This window comes from Mus caroli, unplaced genomic scaffold (assembly GCF_978045245.1).
Source record: "Mus caroli unplaced genomic scaffold, Mus_caroli_1 scaffold_11, whole genome shotgun sequence".
NCBI lineage: Eukaryota > Metazoa > Chordata > Mammalia > Rodentia > Muridae > Mus > Mus caroli.
The window spans coordinates 311,686-335,474 of record NW_028227266.1 but is presented as its reverse complement, the minus strand read 5'-3'; the positions used below and the strand labels follow the sequence as shown (position 1 = coordinate 335,474).

At 38.2% G+C, this 23,789-nt stretch overlaps 1 protein-coding gene across 2 annotated transcripts in view; it reads right to left on the bottom strand.

Annotated features, from left to right (window-relative positions):
- Gucy1a2 (guanylate cyclase 1 soluble subunit alpha 2) overlaps positions 1 to 23,789 on the bottom strand; it is a 303,087-nt gene that overhangs the window by 262,135 nt on the left and 17,163 nt on the right. The gene's annotated exons all lie outside the window — the stretch shown is intronic.

Sequence of the window (23,789 nt, the reverse complement as noted above, 5' to 3'; positions counted from 1 at the left end):
ATTATTGTCAGATTTATCTAAACAGAAGGGTCCCAAATTTTGAAAATCTACATATACAAGTAAATCGGATACTAGTATCTAAGAACATTAGTTTTACTAGGATGTTATGATAACTAATTTTTCAATGAGACATTGGTATCATACCATCAACACAAAGGCTGAGAGATCACAGTGGAAGAGGAAATAGAAAGATTATAGGGGTCAGAAGTAGTGAAATAATATTTTTCATCACAGGGCTGTTACACACATGAACATAAAGCAGCTATGTTTGCCTGCACAAAACCTACAGCAGATTGAGTCAGCCAAAACCCCCAAATTTATTGTGAGTCCCACCCTTATCTGAGGAGTTTTTGGCAACTGGTAGCTGCTGGTAGAGAAAAAAACATCAGCATTCTTCAGGGATGTGGCTCCTGACAACCTAACAATGCTCCAGTAGATAAACTTATAACACTCATAAACATACAGGCAGGAGACTTAAATGGACTTAGTGAAGTTCTATTCTTTGATTTTTGTTTGTTTGTTTGTTTGTTTGTTGGAAGTATATAATGCCATGAAGGAACTGGGGGGAGAAATGGGGAAAAGATTACATGATAAAGGGGAGATTTGATCAAACATATTATATGCATATATGAAATTCTCAATTTCTGTTGACTATAATTCTCAAAATATTTCTGTTTACTATAGTCCAACAGAAATAAAGCCATCAAATGCTTAGCAAAATGTTGATACATTATACCAAGGATAAATTTTAGAAAATATGTCAGTAACATATGTTCTTACATATTTAAGTACCATTACAATTTGGTAATGTCAGCAACCACTACTAATGAATTCTACAGAGCAAGCATCTGTGAGAAGGTCATCTGTAGAGAATTCCAGTGCTAAGCTGGTGGCCTCAGAAACAATCAGTTCATGATTCTAATTCTTCAGAGTGAATCTTAAAGCATATAAAGAAGACACAAGAGACCTGTTAATCTTTACTTCAACCCAACCCACATTAGCACTATATAAAACATCAAGAATAAATTTGGTAATCTACCTTCAACCCTTTCATACCTCCATTGATTAGAAATGTTTGCTTTAAAGGCAGAACCAAGTTTATGTAATAAAATAAAACAGGGAACACACTTTAACATACAAGAGTATGTATGTCTAGGTCAGAGTATCATTTCATTGTAGAAATTTAAGGCTTTGGATGTAGTCTTTACCTAGACAAAGTCAAGGCATGAATTAATGTTAGAAAAAAATCAGACTCTATATATTCAAAATTGTCCCTACTTTCCCTTCTCTGATGGAATTTTGTTTGTCATAACCTGTGCAGGGCCTGTGTATGTTTCCACAGTTTCTGTGAATTCATTTGTGTGTCTGCCCTGTTGTACTTGAAAGGCACTTTTTCCTTGGAGTCATCTATCACCTCTGAGTCTTACAATTTTTCTGCCTCCTCTTCTGCACAGATTCTTTCACTTATACTAAGTTGAAAGATAAAGAAGATATCAAACGAGTACAGAGGTCTTTACTAATCAGGGAAGAATCAAAGCGGAATAAATAGAATGTACCTAGGAAAGAAAAAATACTCCTGAACCAAGAAATCATGAGGCATTTTGAGAAATCTAAAGAGTAGAGTAGCAAGGACTGCTTCAGTGCTCATGAAAAGATGTTCTCACAACTAAGCCCCCTGAGAGGTCTCTGGCACAGAGCCTGCAATTACCACAATGATCTCATTTGTCCAAAAGAATAATTATTTCCTACATTAGAAATTTTTACATCATTTAAAGAAACATGTTTGCGAAAGAGTTTGTGCTGGTTAAAAAGCTGATTTTTGTTCTTGTGTAAAGCGATTATGTCCACCGTTGGTAGAAGTCAGGATTTTAGTTTACAAATACATTGGATGAAATCGTTCCTGGGGTACAAGCAAAAATCCTCTAGCTTGGTAAACTTATTCACTTGTTCTTTCTTAACACAACCTAGTGGTTACATTACAGTGGCCTGAACCATGTACAGGGTGGCTGGTTGCAAGACATCTCCCAAATGGAGCCAAGGACAACTTCAACACCATCCTGACCCCTTAAAATGATTCAGAAGTATGGATTCACTTCTGTTTTCAGATATCACTTCATGACCTCAACCTAATGCTTTACCAGTGAGAGACATCTTCACATAGTCTTCCTGTCTTGAATAAGAATCATGAAATGAAAGACTAAAAATATATTCCCAATGGGAGAGACTACTTTTTCATCATGTCTTTACCATGGTGAGATTGAGGAACGAACTCACTGGGTTAAGCGCTTACCAAGCAATGCATGGTGGCACACCCCAATTATGGAGGAGGCACTGAGACAGGAGGATTGTCAGTGGCCAATTAGTTTGGCTGAACAAGGAAGCTACCGATACAGAGACAAACCCTGTCTCAAATAAATAAAATAGTGAGAATTGGAGAAAGACAACTGACTCTGACTACTGGCCTCTAAACATATGCTCATATGCCTGTACAACACACACACATGTCTGAACTACAAATGCATACACACGTATATGACTGTACAACACACACATCCCTACACTATACACATAAACACCTATGTCTGTACCACACACACAAACAAAATTGCTTGCAACTAATATACAGACATAAACATACAAACTTGAATCACACACACATACACATACACCCATGACTGTACCACACAGACATATAGAACACATAGATTCCTGCACTACACAATGGAGAGAGGGGGAGAGACAGACAGACAGACAGACAGACAGACAGAGACAGAGACACAGAGAGAGAAATTTTTAAAACACTCTTACCTAAATGTTCATGTGTGCTAATGATGCAAGTCAGCATAGAAAATGGGGGAAAGCCCCATTCTTCTAACATATTTTTCTTTACCATTAAGAATAAATTTAAAAACATAATTTTTAGTTTATACTTTGGCTTTAATGTCAAACAGTTCAAAATCAAAATCTGATTTATTAGTTATATCTACTCCAGCAGTTTAATTAAACCAACCAAGTATCAAACACCAAATGATATGAGGCCCCCAACACATATACAGCAGAGAACGTCTGGGAATGGGTTCAGTCAGATAAGATCCACCTAACTCTCAAGAGATTGAAGGTCCCAGGGAGTGGAGAGGTTTGGTGGGGTGGAGGGTAGGGCGTAGAGATACCCTTGGAGAGATGGGAGTAAGGAGGTATGGGATGTGGAACAGTCAGAGGGAGGACTGGGAGGGAGATCAATTCTGGAGTGTAAAAAAAAAATTACATAAAATTGGAAAAAATATATAAAATAAGAGTTTTCATATGAATATATATTTTATGGGAAATAGCTGAAATAAAACAATATGTCTGGCACATAGTAAATTGATAATAAATGGTAGTCATTGCTTGTGCCAAAGAGAAAAACATGTTCTTGATCTCCACAGTTCCAAAATCTCTTGGAGAACAAAAGTGTGTGTGTGTGTGTCTGTGTGTGTGTGTGTATGTATATAGGTGCGCGTGCACGCACTCGTGTGTTTGTGTGTGTGTGGGGGGGGGGGGGGGTAACTAATGCAATATATTGAAAAAGTATTACCAAGTAAATAGATAGTAGATATAATAGAGCTTTCTCTGCTATATAATCATGAGAAGCTAGTAGAAAAGAAAAATAAGAAAATGACAACATAATTTATAACTTGTGAGAGACCAAACCGTGGGAAAGTAAGTCCCGCAGTTACTCTCACCCTAAAGATCCAGCTGACCCTTTGAAGGGAATTACGTCACCCCCTCCTTCATTGTCTCCACCTGGCACCTGGGACTGCCAGCTTCACTCCCTCTTTCACTTAGCACCTAGAACTGCTTAGATTAAGGCAGCTTCACCTACTCCTCCATGTCTCCGTTTGGTGCCTGGGACTGTTTATGGCACTCCAAGATAGCTACAAGGTGTTTGATGGCATCCTGGGACTCTTAGGTCAGGGCTGGCATTCCAAGATAAACAGCAGAATGTTTGAAGGCCTCCCGGGTCAGTTTTAGGGCCGACATTCCAAGATAAGCTGCAAGAAGCCTGCAATCAGCATCCGCCCCAGATATCCATTTCTTTCTCTGTGCTTTACTATACCCCCTCGACCCCTCCCTATTTTCTCTCATCGTGTGCTTATAACCAGGCTCCTAGCCTCCATTACACAGACCTTGACAACTCTTTGCTTGGTCTCGCTTCCCTTTCTCCGCTCATTTCGCGTTCAGGCCCTGGTCCTTCTCGACCCACGGAATAACTAAGTCCTGCTGGACGGGACAATAACTATTTCCATTTGCTCAGTTCAGTGAAATGGTGACTCAGGGAGTTCTTAACATTAAAACTGAAGCTATGGCTAAAGCCAGATCTACAAATAGATGCACTTTGAAAGAGCATAGCTAAGATCAAGACCTGTGGTAGAGATGCTTTCAACTAATAAGAAACACTCATGAACTCTCTTTGCTTGATGCAATGAATGTATAAGAAGTGAGTTTAGAATTCTGCTTATTTTACAGGTAAAAGATCTAGAAAAATACAAATGAAAAGGGAGATTGGAAAAAGGTTACTCCTTGAAAATACATTCAGAATGCTTTGATTTTTCTTTGCTTCCTTCTAATATGATAGTAGCCTTCTATTGTTTCAACTCCACATAAAGGAATGTGGAGAAGGCAGACATATATTCTGGAGCTCAAGCAGAGGATATCCAGAGGCTTCCACTTGTGACAAAAGAACATCTTCATCATTAGACTTGTGCACAACATTACTCCACCTTGCCTGCAATGCCTAACTCCACACACCAAACCTTATGTTTGTAAAGGTTCACAAGATCCAAGTAGACAGTTGTGAAACGGAAACAACAGAGCCAGAGATACTAGCTTTGAATAATGAGAAAGGATGGTGCCAACAGCTGGCCCTTACATACTCGGACAGTTCCTGCTCAGGATTCCATGCCAGATGGTACAGGGAACAGGCTGAAGGAAGAGTTAGGGTGGGTGTTTGTGTACATAACTATGTCTCTCTCTCTCTCTCTCTCTCTCTCTCTCTCTCTCTCTCTCTCACTCTCTCTCTCTCTCTCTCTCTGTATACTAAATTGCAAACTCTCTAGTTTTGTGCTTTTCAACTGTGTGCCCACCTCTAGGGAACTTTGTTAAAAAATGCCAATGACTGAATGTTACCCCTACAATTTCCTGTTCATCTTGTCTGGGGAAAACCAGCTTTCTCTAATGTGTCATCAAGAGTGATATATTCGTTTCGCCGGGCGTGGTGGCGCACGCCTTTAATCCCAGCACTCGGGAGGCAGAGGCAGGCGGATTTCTGAGTTCGAGGCCAGCCTGTGAGGAACAAGACCAATATGTAAATCCTATCCCAAAAGGTCAGTGGTAGGAAGAGTTATTTCTTTATTTAAACATCAAGAAAAAAATGTCGGAGAAACACTCAGTTGCTAAATTCAAGGACTGTCACTAGTGAATTAAAAGCTAACATATTTTTATATTGACAAAAGTTATGCTGCTGGAAGCATAAATATAAAATTTAGGGGACTGTTTCTTTGTAATTAATTCCATACATATGAGAGCTCAGTTTTGTGCTTATATGAACATAAGTTACAACTGTTGATACAATTACTCTGTTTTATGACAGGTGCTGCACTTTCAGTCAGTCCATCACATTTATTAACTCCTTCAATCTTTACATCATTATCCTAAGGTATGTGTTGCTATTTTCCTCATTTAAAACATGTTAAAACCAAAACACAGGTATTTCAAGTTTCTCTGTGTCATAGGGGTAAAAAGAGGCAAAGCCATGGTTAAAATCCATAGAATCTGGCTGCAGGATTCAAGAACATAGCCTTCAACCTCTACTGCACTGTCTTAGTTAGAGTTTAATGCTATGAAGAGACAGTATGACCACTACACCTGTTATAACAGAAATCATTTCTTTTGAGCTTACAGTTTCCCAAGTTTATTCCACTATTGTCATAGTAGGAAGCATGGCAGCATGCAGGGAGACATGGTGCTGGAAACGGAGCTCAGAGTTTTTCATCGTGATTTGCAGATAACAGGAGACTATTTACCACAATGAACATAGTTTAAGCACATGAGGCCTCAAAGCCTACTCTTACAGTGACACTTTACCTTTAAGAAAGACTACTCCAAGGCTTCGTTCGCCTCCTAATAATGACACTCCTTATGGGCTAAGCACTTTAGAGTATGAGTTTTCATACTTGCTGATCTGCAAGTATTGCTGTACTCTAATGAAATAGACAAGTGTTCTTATTATCACCTGAAGAGAGCCAAAATTGAAATGTTCAACCATGCAAGATTAATCAGAAAAAAATGCATACTTCTATTTCCACATGGAGAACATTTCTCATTTCCTCTCCTAAGAAAATGTCTTCAGTAAGAAACTATTTACTAATGTTTAATATCAACATAAAATTAAGGAAGCACATGCAACCAAGTTATTTGTAGTTTTTCTTTGGACTGCATATCTTTGTTTTAATCAAACTGTATTTTAAAAAAATTAAGAAGCAAAAGCAAAACATTGAAGCCTTCTCTCTTCAATGCTTATCCACATTCTCTCTCCTTTAAGCCTTCTCTCATCCCTTAGCTTACTCTTTCTTCATCTTCAGGATGCTCAGTGTCTTCCTCTTGCTTCTGATAAGCCAAATTCCACCATCTTAGTCCAATTCCCATAAACTGGTAACACCACAACCATTCACTAGGTATTCTTTCCCTTTTTATCTTTAAATTTTTAAATCTAAGATAGCTCAATCAGTAACTAGCAAGGATAAGGACATGAATTCGGTCCCCAAGCTAGTTGTAGTAGTGCACATTTATAATCACACAATCGCAGGCAGCGATAGAAAGAGACCTAAAATTCACTGGCAAGTCAGCCTAACCTACTAGGCAATGAGAGAACCTAGCCCTCTGCACACACACACACACACACACACACACACACACACACACTCAAATATATGAAAGGAGAGCTGGGAATGATGGCTAAGCAATAATTAAGAGCACTTTGTGCTTTTGCAAAGGACCAGGACTTATTTCCCAGCAGCCAACAAGCACCTGTAATTCCAGTTCCAGTGGATCTGATGCTATATGCTGTACTTCATGGGCATGGTATGCATGTGGTACACATACATAAATGCAGGCAAAACACTCATACACATAAAATACAAATAAATAGAAAATATAAATATAATGAATAGTATCCAAGGAATGAAATTTGAGGTTGCCTTCTTGCCTCAGAAGGCTTGCGTACACGTATTACATATTCATATGCACCCTAATGCTTAAACACACACACAGACACACACACACACACACACACACACACACACTTGAATTCCTTTAGTGTCATTGTACTGGCCTGTATTCTGTGTCAACTTGGCACAATTTGGAATTATCACAGAGAAAAAAAAGGAACTTCAGTTGAGGAAATGCCTCCATTAGATACAGCTGTAAGGAAGAGAAGAACAAACAGTCATCTCCAAATCACAAGGGAGGTACTTGCTTCAAAGTACAAAATCCCTTTGCTCATTAAGGCATCAACACCAAATTAAATGAAATAAAGTACTCAAAACTGCTTTTATTTTATGCCAATAGATGCCAATGGATCAAATTATCTGCCTGACATTATTAATAAAACTAGTCAAGACAAGTAACCTCAAACAACCCATTCACTTCTCATGAGAGATATGGCTATAGACATCACTAGCCTTGCTAAATATACAATGATGTTCATCTTCCCAGCCATACACTGAAGTTATTGCACATAAACAAAAGAAGAAAAGTAGACTGCAAATTAATAATAAAACCTTTAGATAAAAAAATCTATGTTTCCAAATCCAGCTATGCTACTAGCCTTTCTTGCAAAATTAGAAAAAGTATCAACTTTTCCATACAAGAAATACTTCAGAGAAGCTTATAGTTCTCAAGTACAACATTGCATAGTGAAGCACACAAAAGCAGAGTCAAAATACTGGCAATCAAGCACCTTCTCTGAAGGACAGAAACATTTCAGGAAAATGGAATGGCACATCAAATGACCAGAACTATTCATTTTTTAAACTGTGAAGTATTTTTGGATAATATATACAAAACTGGTAAGCAAAGTAAAAGAAAAACATTAATTAAAATTAAAGCAATATTATAATACACTTGAAGTTCTAGACAGACTTGTAGAAGACCATCTGCAAGATTTCATCCAATATCTAGGCCATTCTCCTTACGTACCTTTGAAAGATTCCACAAGAAGATATAATTAAGGTTAATATAATACTAATTGACATATGAAAATTCACAGTGACAACCTTTGTTATATTAAACATGCTCTAATTAACAAAGCACAGCTGGTACCTCATTCTTATTTTTAATTAGATTTTTTTTAATTTGCATTTCAAATGTTATCCCCTTTCCTAGTTTCCCCTCTGAAAATCCTATCCCCTCCCCGCTCCCCCTGCTCCTCAACCCACTCACTCCCATTTCCTGGCCCTAGCATTTTCCTATACTGGGCTTAGAACCTTCACAGGACCAAGTGCATCTCCTTTCATTGATGACCAACTAGGCCATCCTCTGCTACATATGCAGCTAGAGACATGAGTCCCAACGTGATTCCTTTGATTAGTGTTTTAGACCCAGGGAGCTCCGTAAGTACTGGTTATTTAATATTGTAGTTCCTTCTATGCAGCTGCAAAACTCTTCAGCTCCTTGGGTAATTTCTCTAGCTCCTTCATTGGAAACCTTGTGCTCCATCCAATGGATGACTGTGAGCACCCAATTCTCTACTTGCCAGGCACTGGAAGAGCCTCTCAGGAGAGACCTTTATCAGGCTTCTGTCAGGAAAATCTTGTTGGCATCTGCAATAGTGTCTGGGATTGGTGGTTATATGTGGGATATATCCACAGGTGGGGCAGTCTCTGGATGGTCATTCCTTCAGTCTCTGCTCTGAACTTTGTCTCTGTAACTCCTTCAATGGGTACTTTGTTGCACCTTCTAAGAAGGATCGAAGTATTCGCACTTTGGTCTTCCTTCTTCTTGAGCTTAATATATTTTGCGAATTGTATCTTAAGTATTTTGAGTTTCTGGGCTAATATCCACGTACCAGTGAGTACACATAGTGTGTGTTCTTTTGTGATTGAGTTACCTGACACAGGAGGATATCTTCCAGATCCATCCATTTGTCTAAGAATTTCATAAATTCATTGTTTTTAATAGCTGAGTAGTACTCCATTGTATAAATGTACCACATTTTCTGTATCCATTCCTCTGTTGATGGACATCTGGGTTTTTTAAAACTTCTGGCCATTATAAATAAGGCTGTTATGAATATAGTGCATGTGTTCTTATTACAAGTTGTAACATCTTCTGGGTATATGCCCAGTAAAGGAACTGATGAATCTTCCGGTAGTAGTATGTCCAATTGGTTGTATCAGCTTGCAATCCAACCAGCAATGGAGGGGTGTTCCTCTTTCTCCACATCCTCACCAGCATCTGCTGTCACCTGAGTTTTTAATCTTAGCCATTCTGACTGGTGGTGTGAGGTGGAATCTCAGGATTGTTTTGATTCGCATTTCCCTGATGATTAAGGATGTTGAACATTGTTTTAGGTGCTTCTCAGCCATTCGGTATTTCCCTAATTAGAATTCTTTGTTCAGCTCTTTACCCCATCTTTAATAGAGTTAGTTGATTTTCTGGAGTCCAACATCTTGAGTTCTTTATATATATTAGATATTAGCCCCATATCAAATTTAGGAATGGTAAAGATCTTTTCCAAATTGGTTGATTGCCATTTTGTCTTATTGACAGTGTCCTTGGCCTTAGAGAAGCTTTGTAATTTTATGAGGTCCCATTTGTCGATTCTTGATCTTATGGCACAAGCCATTGCTGTTCCATTCAAGAATTTTTCCCCTGTGCCCATATCATCGAAGCTTTTCTTAACCTTCTCCTCTATAAGTTTCAGTGTCTCTGGTTTAATGTGGAGTTACTTGATCGACTCAGACTTGAACTTTGTACAAAGAGATAAGAATGGATCAATTCACATTCATGATAACCGCCAGTTGAGCCAGCACCATTTGTTGAAAATGCTCTTTTTTCCACTGGATGGTTTTAGCTCCCTAGTTAAAGATCAAGTGACCAGAAATGTGTAGGTTCATTTCTGGGTCTTTAAATCTATTCCGTGGATCTACCTGTCTATCAATGGTCCAGTACCACACAGTTTTTTATCACAACTGCAGTGTAGTACAGCTTGAGGCCAGGGATGGTGATTCCACCTGAAGTTATTTTATTGTTGAGAAGTTTCTGCTATCCTAGGTTTTCTGTTATTCCAGATGAATTTGCAAATTGCCCTTTCTAACTCTGTGAAGAATTGAGTTGGAATTTTGATGGGTATTGCATTGAATCTGTAGATTGCTTTTTGGCAAGATGGCCAGTTTTACTATATTAATCCTGCTAATCCATGAGCATGGGAGACAGTAAATGACTTCACTTTGGTAACCATCAGGAAATGCTTCATGATAGCTAAATAAAATATTTCTTACATTTGGAAGCCATGGAAATATCAAATTGTGTTCCCACTCTTACAACATAAAACTCTACTGACTCCACATAACTAGGAAGAGAAAACCCCAATAAGATCCTGAAGGAGATATGGAGTAGTGTTAACTATCATCTTGATGATCCAAACATATAGTCAACATGGTTGTTAAGCAGATGTTAGGAATATGATAGCCATGTCACCAGTGTCTATAATACACTGGACCTCTAAATTAAAAGGGAATCATAGTTGTCTAAGAAAAAAATATACCAACTTAAGAATATTAACAGTGAATCAAATGAAAAGTGTCACTATTGTAGTGTAACTTCAAATGATTAAAACACATATTAATATACCTATTACTCAGTTCATCAAGAATACTCCCTACTCATTCCTTCAAATACAATATATAATAGTTTAATGTTATTATACAAATGAACATAATTAGAGTAAGTGTGTTAAGAGAATTAATATTCTATTTTTTATTAGATATTTTCTTCATTGATATTTCAAATGCTATCCCAAAAGTCCCCTATACCCTCCCCCCGCCCTGCTCCCCTACACACTCACTCCCACTTCTTGACCCTGGTGTTCCCCTGTACTGGAGCATATAAAGTTTGCTAGGCCAAGGGTCCTCTCTTCCCAATATGATGGCTGACTAGAACATCTTCTGCTACATATACAGCTAGAGACACGAGCTCTGAGGGTAATGGTAATATTGTTGTTCCACCTATAGTGCTGCAGACCCCTTCAGCTCTTGGCTACTTCCTCTAGCTCCTATATTGGGGGCCCTGTGTTCCATCCTATAGATGACTGTGAGCAGCCACTTCTGTATTTACCAGGCTGACAAAGCCTCGCAGGAAACAGCTATATCAGGGTCCCTTCAGCAAAATCTTGCTGGCATATGCAACAGTGTCTGAGTTTGGTGGCTGAATGTGTGATGGACCCCCTGGTGGGGCATTCTCTGAATGGTCCATTTTTTCATCTTGTCTCCAAACTTTGTCTCTGCAGCTCCTCCCATGAATATTTTATTTGGTATTCTAGGGAGGAATGAAGTATCCATAAGTTGGTCTTCCTTCTTGATTTTCTTGTGTTTTAGAAGTTGTATCTTGGGTATTCTAGGTTTCTGGGCAACTATCCACTTATCAGGGAATGCATATCAAGTGACTTTTGTGATTGGGTTACCTCACTCAGGATGATATCCTCCAGATACATCCATTTGCCAAATAATTTTATAAATTAATTGTTTTTAATAGCTGAGTAGTACTCTATTGTGTAAATGTACCACATTTTCTGTATCCATTCCTCTGTTGAGGGATATCTGGGTTTTTTCCAGCTTTTTGCTGTTACAAATAAGGCTGCTATGAACATAGTGGAGCATGTGCCCTCATTACCAGATGGAACACATTCTGGGAATATGCCCAGAAGAGGTATTGCTGGATCTTCTGGTAGTACTATGTCCAGTTTTCTGAGGAACTGCCAGACTGATTTCCAGAGTGGTTGTACCAGCTTGTAATCCCACCATCAATGGAAGAGTGTTTCTCTTTCTCAACATCCTCACCAGCATCTGCTGTCAACTAAATTTTTGATCTTAGCCATTCTGACTGGTGTGAGGTGGAATCTCAGGGTTGTTTTGATTTGCATTTCACTGATGATTAAGGATGGTGAACATTTTTTCAAGTGCTTCTCAGCCCTTTGGTATTCCTCAGTTGAGAATACATTGTTTAGCGCTATACCCCATTTTTCATGGGTTATTTGAATTTCTGGAGTTCAGCTTCTTGAGCTCTTTGTATATATTAGATATTAGTCTCCTATCAGATTTAGGATCAGTAAAAATTCTTTCCCAATCTGTTAGTGGCCTTTTTGACTTATTAACAGTATCTTTTGCCCTACAGAAGCTTTGAAATATATCAGTTCCCATTTGTCAATTCTTTCTTTTTTTTTAAGATTTATTTATTTACTTATTTATTACATGTAATACACTGTAGCTGTCTTCAGACGCACCAGAAGAGGGCATCAGATCTCATTACGGGTGGTTGTGAGTCACCATATGGTTGCTGGGATTTGAACTTCTGACCTTCGGAAGAGCAGTCGGGTGCTCTTACCCACTGAGCCATCTCTCCAGCCCCTTGTCAATTCTTGATCTTACAGCACAGGCCATTGATGTTCTATTTAGGAATTTTTCCCCTGTGCCATATCTTCGTAGGTTTTCCCCACTTTCTCCTCTATAAATTTAAGTGTCTCTGGTTTTATGTGGAGTTCTTTGATTCACGTAGACTTGAGCTTTGTACAAGGAGATAAGAATGCATCAATTCTCATTCTTCTACATGATAACCACCAGTTGTGCCAGCACCATTTGTTGAAAATGCTGTCTTTTTTCCACTGGATGGTTTTAGCTCCCTTATCAAAGATCAAGTGACCATAGGTGTGTGGGTTCATTTCTGGGTCTTCAATTGTATTCGACTGATCTACCTGTCTGTAGCTGTACCAGGACCATGCAGTTTCCATCACAATTGCTCTGTAGTACAGCTTGAGGTCAGGCATGGTGATTCCAGCAGAGGTTGTTTTATTGTTGAGAACACGTTTTGCTATCCTAGGTTTTTTGTTATTCCAGATGAATGTGCAAATTGCCCTTTCTAAGTCAGTGAAGAACTGAATTGGAATTTTCCTAGGGATTGCATTGAATCTGTAGATTGCTTTTGGCAGGATAGCCATTTTTACTATCTTAATCCTGCCAATCCATAAGCATGGGAGATCTTTCCATCTTCTGGGATCTTCTTCAATTTCTTTCTTCAGAGACTTAAAGTTCTTGTCATACAGATCTTTCACTTCTTTAATTAGAGTCACACCAAGGTATTTTATATTACTTGTGACTATTTTGAAGGGTGTTTTTTTTCCCTAATTTCTTTCTCACCCTGTTTATCCTTTGTGTAGAGAAAGACTACAGATATGTTTGAGTTAATTTTATATCCAGCTACTGCACTGAAGCTGTTCATCAAGTTTAGGAGTTCTCTGGTGGAATTTTTGGGGTCACTTATATGTACTATCATATCATCTGCAAAGAGTGATAATTTGACTTCTTCCTTTCCAATTTGTATCCCCTTGATCTCCTTTTGTTGTTGAATTGCTCTGGCTAGGACTTCAATTACTATACTGAATAGGTAGGGAGAAAGTGGGCAGCCTTGTCTAGTCCCTGATTTTAGTGGAATTGCTTCCAGCTTCTCACCATTTACTTTGATGTTGGCTACTGGCTTGCTGTCAATTGCCTTTATTATGTTTTTAGGTATGTGCCTTGAATTCCTGATCTTTCAATGACTTTTATCATGAAGGGGTGTTAGATTTTGTCAAATGCTTTCTCAGTATCTAATAAGATGATCATGTGACTTTTGTCTTTGAGTTTGTTTATATAGTGGATTACGTTGATGGATTTCCATATATTAAACCATCCCTGCATGCCTGGGATGAAGCCTACTTGGTCGTGATGATCATTTTGATGTGTTCTTGGATTCGGTTTGCAAAGAATTTTTGGAACAATATTCATAAGAAAAATTGGTTTGAAGTTCTCTTTCTTTGTTGGATCTCTGTGTGGTTTAGGTATCAGAGTAATTGTGGCTTCATAAAATGAATTGGGTAGAGTACCTTCTGTTTCTATTTTGTGAAATAGTTTGAGGAGAGTTGGAATTAGGTCTTCTTTGAAGGTCTGATAGAACGCTGCACTAAACCCATCATCTTGTCCTGGGCTTTTTTTTTTTTTTTTTTTTTTTGGTTGGGAGACTATTAATGACTGCTTCTATTTCTTTACCAGAGATGGGACTGTTAAGATCATTAATCTGATCCTGATTTAACTTTGGTACCTGGTATCTGTCTAGGAAGTTGTCCATTTCATCCAGGTTTTCCTATTTTGTTGAGTATAGCCGTTTGTAGTAGGATCTGATGATATTTTGGATTTCCTCATGATATTTTGTTATGTCTCCATTTTCATTTCTGATTTTGTTAATTAGGATACTGTCCCTGTGCCATGTACTTAGTTTGGCTAAGGGTTTATCTATCTTGTTGATTTTCTCATAGAATCAGCTCCTGGTTTGGTTGATTCTTTGAATAGTTCTTTCTGTTTCCACTTCGTTTATTTCAGCCCTAAGTTTGATTATTTCCTGCCATCTTGGGTGAATTTGCTTCCTTTCATTCTAGAGCTTCTAGGTGTGCTGTCAACTACTAGTGTATGCTCTCTCTTGTTACTTTTTGGAGGCTTTCATTGTGTACCATAAGTTTGGGTATGTTGTGGTTTCATTTTCAATAAACTCTAAAAAGTTTTTAATTTCTTTCTTTCTTTATTCCTTGAACAAAGTACCATTGAGTAGAGTGTTGTTCAGTTTCCACGTGAATGTTGGCTTTCTATTATTTATGCTGTTATTGAAGATCAGCCTTAGTCCGTAGTGATCTGATAGGCTGCATGGGATAATTTCAATATTTTTGTTTCTATTAAGGCCTGTTTTGTGACCAATTATATGGTCAATTTTGGAGTCAGTACCATGAGGTGCTGAGAAGAAGGTATAACCTTTTGTTTTAGGATAAAATGTTATGTAGAAATTTGTTAAATCCATTTGTTTCATAACTTCTGTTATTGTCCATGTGTCTCTGTTTAGTTTCTGTTACCAAAATCTGTCCATTGGTGAGAGTGGGGTGTTGAATTCTCCCACTATAATTGTGTGAGATGAAATGTGTGATTTGAGTTTTACTTAAATTTCTTTAATAAATGTGGCTGCCCTTGCATTTTGGAGCATAAATATTTAGAATTCAGAGTTCATCTTGATGGATTTTACCTTTGATGCATATGAAATGCCCCTCCTTGTCTTTTTTTATAACTTTGGGTTGGAAGTCAATTTTATTCGATATTAGAATGGCTATTCAAACTTGTTTCTTTGGACCATTTGATTGGAAATTTGTTTTCCAGCCTTTTGCTCTGAGGTAGTGTCTCTTTTTATCCCTTAGATAGGTTTCCTGTAAGCAGCAAAATGTTGGGTCCTGTTTTTTGGCCAGTCAATTAGTCTATGTCTTTTTATTGCTGAATTGAGTCCATGGATGTTAATAGAAATCAAAGGAAAGTAATTGGTGTTTCCTGTCATTTTGTTGTTAAAGTTGGGAATCTGTTCTTGTGGCTGTCTTCTTTTAGTTTTGTTAAAGGATTACTTTCTTGTTTTTTCTAGGGTGTAATTTCCATCTTTGTATTGGTGTTTTCCCTTGATTATTCTTTGAAGGGTTGGATTCGTGGAAAGCCATTGTGTGAATTTGGTTTTGTCATGGAATACTTTGGTTTCTCTATCTATGGTAATTGAGAGTTTTGCTGGGTATAGTAGCCTGGGCTGACATTTCCGTTCTCTTAGTGTTTGTATAACATCTGTTCAGGATCTTCTGGCTTTCATAGTCTCTGGTGAGAAGTCTGGAGTAATTCTAATAGGCCTGCTTTTATATGTTACTTGACCTTTTTCCCTTACTGCTTTTAATATTCTGTCTTTATTTAGTGCATTTGTTGTTCTGATTATTATGTGTAAGGAGGAATTTCATTTCTGGCACAGTCTATTTGGATTTTTGTAGGCTTCTTGTATGTTCATGGGCATCTCTTTCTCTAGGTATGGAAAGTTTTCTTTTATAATTTTGTTGAAGATATTTGCTGGCCCTTTAAGTTGAAAATCTTAAGTTGAAATTCTCATCTACTCCTATTATCCATAGGTTTGGTCTTCTCATTTTGTCCTGGATTTCCTGGATGTTTTAAGTTAGGATCTTTTTGCATTTTGCATTTTCTTTGATTGTTGTGTCCATGTTCCCTATGGAATCTTCTTCACCTGAGATTCTCTCTTCCATCTCTTGTATTCTGTTGCTGATGCTCACATCTATGGTTCCTGATTTCTTTCCTAGGGTTTCTTTCCAGAGTTGTCTCCCTTTGGATTTTCTTCATTGTTTCTACTTTCATTTTTAGATCTTGGATGGTTTGGTTCAATTCCATTGCCTGTTTGGTTGTGTTTTCCTGTAGTTCTTTAAGGGATTTTTGTGTTTCTTCTACCTGTTTAGCAGTGTTTGCCTGTAGTTCTTTAAGGACTTCTTCCTGTTTAGCAGTGTTCTCCTATATTTCTTTAAGTGAGTTATTAATGCCTTTCTTAAAATCTTCTACCACCATCATGAGATATGATTTTAAATCCACGTCTTGCTTTTTGGGTGTGTTGGGGTATCCAGGACTCGTTGTGGTGGGCATACTGGGTTCTGATGATGTCCAGTGTTCTTGGTTTCTTTTAGTAAGATTCTTACATTTGCCTTTCGCCATCTGAAAATCTCTGGTAATGTTCAAGCTGTCTCTGGCTGGAGCTTGATCCTCCTGTGATTCTTTTAGCCTCTGTCAGCACTCCTGGAAGTCCAACTCTCTCCTGAGTTTCAGTGGTCAGAGCACTCTCTGCAGGCAAGCTCTCCTCTTTCAGGGCAGGTATACAGCAATCTGGAGCTCTGATCCACCTCCTGAATTCTGGGGTTAGAACTCTCCCAGTAGGCCTACTCTCCTCTGGCAAGGACTGTGCCCAGGGGTCTGGATCTCAGCTCCACCTCCTGACTGAGGATGAAATCCTGACGGGACCTTGACCAAGAAACTCTGTGGCTTCTATCGCCCACATGCTCTCAGGTGATCAGGAGGTCCTGGGTGTACTAGGGGTCCTGGAGCATAGACGTCCCAGCCCGAGTTCATAAAGAAGATGGCAGGGCTGGCCTGACCTGAATGGATCCCAACCTCTGGTTGGGCAGGGTTACTTTGTCCTTGTTCCTGCTGGCGCAAGACCCTCCGAGATTCTTTGGAGCTGATGTTGCATTCCACTCACCCGTGATCCAGAGGTGATCCCGATGTCCTGCGGTGTGGAGAGCACTCTGGAGCCCTTAGTGGCCTCCACTGCGCTCAGAAGGTGAGGAGCCCACAACATCTACCCCAAAACCCCGACACTGGAAGTAACTGGGACCAGCAGGACCCAGGGACCCAGGAACCCCCACCCACACAGTGGCATGGATTCTTTCCAGTCTGCGCTGGTGCCCTGAGCAGACTTTAGGCACTACCTCTCCACCCACAACATTCAGAAGAAGCTGGACTCCCAGGCACTCTGACATGCCCAGGATCATAGAATCTCAGGAGCTTGGTCACACCAGGATTTCAGGATCCCAGAGGCAGCTTGACTCCCAAGAGTTCTGACACACCCACGATGTCAGGATTACATGATCCCATAATCACAGGATCACAAAGACAGCTGGACGCTGAGGAGTTCTGACACAACCAGGAACATAGGAGGGACAGACTCCAGTCAGAGACAAGGAAAGCAGGTACTACTAGGGATAACCAGATGGTGAGAGAAGCATAATAACAGAAGCAATAAACAACAGAAACCAAGGTTACTTGGCATCATGAGAACTCAGTTCTCCCACCACAGCAAGTCCTGAATATACCATCACATCAGAAAAGCAAGATTTGGATCTAAAATCACTTTTCATAATGATGATACAGAACTTTAAGAAGGAATTTAATAACTGCCTTAAAGAAAATACAGGAGAACATAGATGAGCAGGTAGAAGCCCAGAAAGAGGAAACACAAAAATCCCTTATAGAATTACAGGAAAACACAAGCAACAGGTGAAGGAATTGAATAAAATCATCTAATACCTAAAAATGGAAATAGAAAGAATAAAGAAATCACAAAGGGAGAAAACCCTGGAGATAGAAAAACTAGAAAAGAGATCAGGAGTCATATATGCAAGCATTACCAACAGAATACAGGGTATAGAAGGAGAATCTCAGGTGCAAAATAATACCATAGAAAACATTGACAAAACAGTCAAAGAAAACTCAAAAAACAAAAAGATCCTAACACAAAACATCCCTGAAATCCAGGAAACAATGAGAAGATCAAACCTAAGGATAATAGGTATAGAAGAGAGCGAAGATTCCCAAATTAAAGGGCCAGTAAATATTTTCAAAAAAAAATTATAGCAAAAAATTTCCCTAACCTAAATAGACTCCCGTAGACATATAAGAGGCCTACAAAACTCCAAATAGATTGGACCAGAAAATAAATTCCTCCCGTCAAATAATAGTAAAAACACCAAATTCACAAAAGAAAGAAAGAATACTAAAAAACTGTATATGCCTCAGTACAGGGGAACGCCAGGGCCAAGAAGTGGGAGTGGGTGGGTAGGGGAGTGGGTGGGGGAGTGGGTGGGGGACTTTTGGGATAGTTTTGGAAATGTAAGTGAAATAAATACCCAATTAAAAAAAATAGGGGAAAAAAAGAAAAGAAAATGATAGGGGAAGATTCTGGAAGGACCGATATACATAATGAAAATAGAAAATTTTACACATTAAAAATATTAAAAAAAAAAAAAAACAGTAAGGGAAAAAGTTCAAGTAACATACAAAGGCAAACCTATCAAAATTACAATGGACTTCTTACCAAGAACTGTAAAAGCCAGAAGATCCTGGACAGATGTCATACAGACACTAAGAGAACACAAATGCCAGCCCAGGCAAAACTGTACCCAGCAAAACTCTCAATTACCATAGATGGAGAAACCAAAATATTCCATGACAAGACAAAATTTACACAATATCTTTCCACAAATCCAGCCCTACATAGGATAATAGATGGAAAACACTAACACAGGGTGGGAAACTACACCCTAGAAAAAGTAAGAAAGTAATCTTTCAACAAACCCAAAAGAAGACAGCCACAAAAACATAATTCTACCTTTAACAACAAAAATAAAAAGAAAACAACAATCACTTTTCCTTAATACTTCTTTACAGCAATAGACTCAATTCTCCAATAAAAAGTCATAGAATAAAAAACTGGATATGTAAACATAACCCAGAATTTTTCTGCACACAGGACATGCACCTCAGTGACAAAGACACTACTTCAGAGGAAAAGGCTAGAAAAAAAAATGTCCCAAGCAAATGGTCCAAAGAAACAAGCTGGAGTAGCCACTGTAATATTGAATAAAATCATATTTCAACTAAAAGTTATCAAAAAGGATGAAGAAGAACAATTCACACTGGTAAAGGAAAAATCTACCAAGATTAACTCTCAATTCTGACAATCTATGCTCTACAAGCAAGGGTACCCACATTCATTTAAGAAACGTTACTAAAGCTCAAAGTACGTATTGCACCACACACAATAATAGTGGAAAACTTCAACACCCAACTTTCATCAATGGATAGATCACAGAAACAGAAATTAAACAGAGACACAGTAAAACTAACAGAAGTTATTAACCAAATGGATTTAAGAGATATCTGTAGAACATTTCATCCTAAAACAAAAGAATATACCTTCTTCTCAACACCTCATAATACTTTCTCCAAAATTGACCAAAAAATTGGTCAAAAGCAGGCCTCCACAGATACAAGAAGATTAAAACAATCCCATGCATCCTATAAGATCATGATGGATTAAGGCTAGTCTTGAATAACAACAGAAACAACAGAAATATTACATTAACATGGAAGTTTAACAGCACTCTACTCAACGATAACTTGGTCAAGGATGAAAGAAAGAAAAAGGAAGAAAGAAAGAAAGAAAGAAAGAAAGAAAGAAAGAAAGAAAGAAAGAAAGAAAGAAAGAAAGAAAGAAAGAGAGAGAGAAAAGAAAGAAAGAAAGAAAGAAAGAAAGAAAGAAAGAAAGAAAGAAAGAAAGGAAGGAAGGAAGGAAGGAAGGAAGGAAGGAAGGAAGGAAGGAAGGAAGGAAGGAAGGAAGAAAGAAAGAAAGAAAGAAAGAAAGAAAGAAAGAAAGAAAGAAAGAAAGAAAGAAAGAAAGACGTTAAAGACGTTTTAGAATTCAATGAAAATGAAGCCCCAACGTACCCAAACTTATGGGACACACTGAAAGAAGTACTAAGAGGAAAACTGATAGGTCTGAGTGCCTCCAAAAAGAAACTAGAGAGAGCATACATTGGTCACTTAACAGCACATATGAAAGCTCTCAAAGAAACAGAAGGAGTAGGAGGAATAATCCATCGCAGGGCTGAAATCAACCAAGTAGAAACAAAAACAACTATACAAAGAGTCAACAAAATGAGGAGCTGGTTCTTAGAGAAAATAAACAAGATAGATAAACCCTTAGCCAGACTAACCAAAGGAAACAGAAACAATGTCCAAATTAATAAAATCAGAAAGGAAAAGGGAAAAATGGAAACCAAGGGAACTGAGAAAAACATCAGATCCTACTACAAAACCCTACACTGAACCAAACTGGGAAATCTTGATGAAACTGACAATTTTCTAAACAGATACCAGTTGCCAAAGTTAAATCAGCTTCAGATAAACCATCTAAAATCTTCCATAACCCCTAAAGAAATAGAAGCAATCAATAAAAGTCTACCAACTCAAAAAAAAAAAAAAAAAACAAAAAAAAAACAAAAAAGAATCCTAGCAGACTTTCAAAGAAGACCTAATTACCAGTACTCTTCAAACTGTTCCACAAAACAAAAAACAGAAGGAAAAGTACCCAATTTGTTCTATGAAGCCATAATCACGTTTATACATAAACCACACAAAGACACAACAAAGAAAGAGAACTGCAGACAAGTTTTTCTTATGAATACTGATGCAAAAATACTCCATAAAATTCTCACAAACCAAATCCAAGACTTAAAGGAAAAAAAAACAAAAAACAAAAAACAAAAAAAACAAAAAACCACATGATCATTTCATTAGATGCTGACAAATCATTTTACAAAACTCAACATCCCTTCATGTTAAAAGTCTTGGAAAGATCAGGAATTCAAGCCCCATACCTAAACATAGTAAAAGCAACATACAGCAGACCAGTAACCAACATCAAACTAAATGGAGATAAACATGAAGCAATCCCACTAAAGTCAGGAACTAGACAAGGTTGCCCACTTTTTCCCTATCTATTCAATATAGTACTTGAAGTTCTAGCTAGAGCAATTACACAACAAAAGGAGGTCAAAGGATACAAATTGGAAAGGAAGAAGTAAAAATATCACTATTTACAGATGACATGATAGTGTACTTACGTGACCCCAAAAATTGCACCAGAGAACTCCTATACCTGATAAACAACTTCAGCAAAGTGGCTGGATATAAAATTAATGCAAACATATCAGTAGCCTTCCTCTACTCAAAGGATAAACAGACTGAGAAGGAGATTAGAGAAATGATACCCTTCACAATAGTCACAAATAATATTACATTCCTTGGTGTAACTCTAACCAAGAAAGTGAAAGATATTTATGACAAGAACTTCAAATATCTGAAGAAAGAAATCAAAGATCTCCGAAGATGGAAAAGTTCTCTCATGCTCGTGGATTGCCAGGATTAATATAGTAAAAATTGCCATTTTGAAAAAAGCAATCTACAGATTCAATGCAATCCCTATCAAAATTCCAACTCAATTCTTCAGAGTTAGAAAGAACAATTCTCAAATTCATTTGGAATTACAAAAAACCCCAGGTTAGCAAAAACTGTTCTCAACAATAAAAGAACTTCTGGAAGAATTACCATCCCTGATGTATTATAGAGCAACAGTGATAAAAACTGCATGTTATTGATTCAGAGACAAGCATGTAGATCAATGGAATAGAACTGAAGATCCAGAAATGAACCCATACACTTATGGTAATTTGATCTTTGACAAAGGTGCTAAACCCATCCAGCAGGAAAAAAAGGCAGCAGCATTAAGAAATGTTGCTGGTTCACCTGGAGGTTGGCATGTAGAAGAATGCAAATTGACCTATTCTTCTCTTCTTGTACAAAGATCAAATCCAAGTGGATCAAGGACCTCCACATAAAATCAGATACTATATATATATGTGGGGAAGAGCCTCTAACACATGAGCACAAGGGAAATTCTCCTGAACAGAACACCAGTGGCTTATGCTCTGAGATCAAGAATCAACAAGTGGGACCTCATAAAATTGCAAAGCTTCTGAAAGGGAAAGGACACTGTCAATAGAACAAAATTGAAACCAACAGATTGGGAAAAGATCTCTACCAATCTTACATCTAATAGAGGCTGAATATCAAGGAGTTAGCCTCCAGAGGACCAAATAACACTATTTAAAAATGGGGTACAGAGCTAAACAAAGAATTCTCAACTCAGGAATACTGAATGGCCAATAAGCACCTAAAGAAATTTTCAACATCTTTAGACGCAAGGATACGCAAATCAAGACCCTGAGATTTCACCTCAGACAAGACAGAATAGCTAAGATCAAAAACTCAGGTGACAGAAGATGCTGATAAGAATGTGGAGAAAGAGGAGCACTCTTCCATTGCTTTTAAGATTCCAAACTTGTAAAAATCACTTTGGAAATCAGTCTGGCAATTCCTCAGAAAATTGGACATAGTACTACCTGAAGACCCAGCTTTGTCACTTCTGGGCATATACCCAAAAGATGCTCCAAAATATAACAAGGACACATGCTCCACTATCTTCACATCTTATTTGTGATAGCCAGAAGCTGGCAAGAACTCAGATGTCCTTCAACAGAGGAATGGATACAGAATATGTGGTACATTTATACTATTAAAAACAATGCACTCATGAAATTCTTAAGACAAATGGATGGAGCTAGAAAATACTATCCTGAGTGATGCAACCCAATCACAAAAAAACACACAGGGTATGCACTCACTGATAAGTTCTTCTTAACCCAAAAGCTTGAAATACCCAAGATACAATTCACAGATCACCTGAAGCTCAATTAGGAAGACCAAAGTGTGGGTGCGTCTCTCCTTCTTAGGAAGGGGCACAAAATAATCAAACACGGAGACAAAATATGGAGCAGAAACTGAAGGAAAGGCCATCCAAAGACTGCCCCACCTGGGGATCCAACCCATATACAGTCATCAAACCTAGACACTATTGTGGATGCCAAGAAGTGCATGCTGACAGTAGCCTGATATAGCTGTCTCCTGAGAGGCTCTCCCAGAGTCTGACAAATAATGACATGCATGTTCGCAACCAACCACTGGACTGAGCACAGTCCATTTGAGTCCCCAGTGGAGGAGTTAGAGGAAGGACTGAAGGAGCTGAAAGGGTTTGCAACCCCATAGGAAGAACAACAATATCAACCAACAGACCCCCACAGAACTCCCAGGGACTAAACCAAAAACCAAGGAGTACACATGGAGGGAACCATGGTTCCAGCTTTATATGTAGCAGATGATGGCTTTGTCAGGCATCAATGGGAGCAGAGGCCCTTAGTC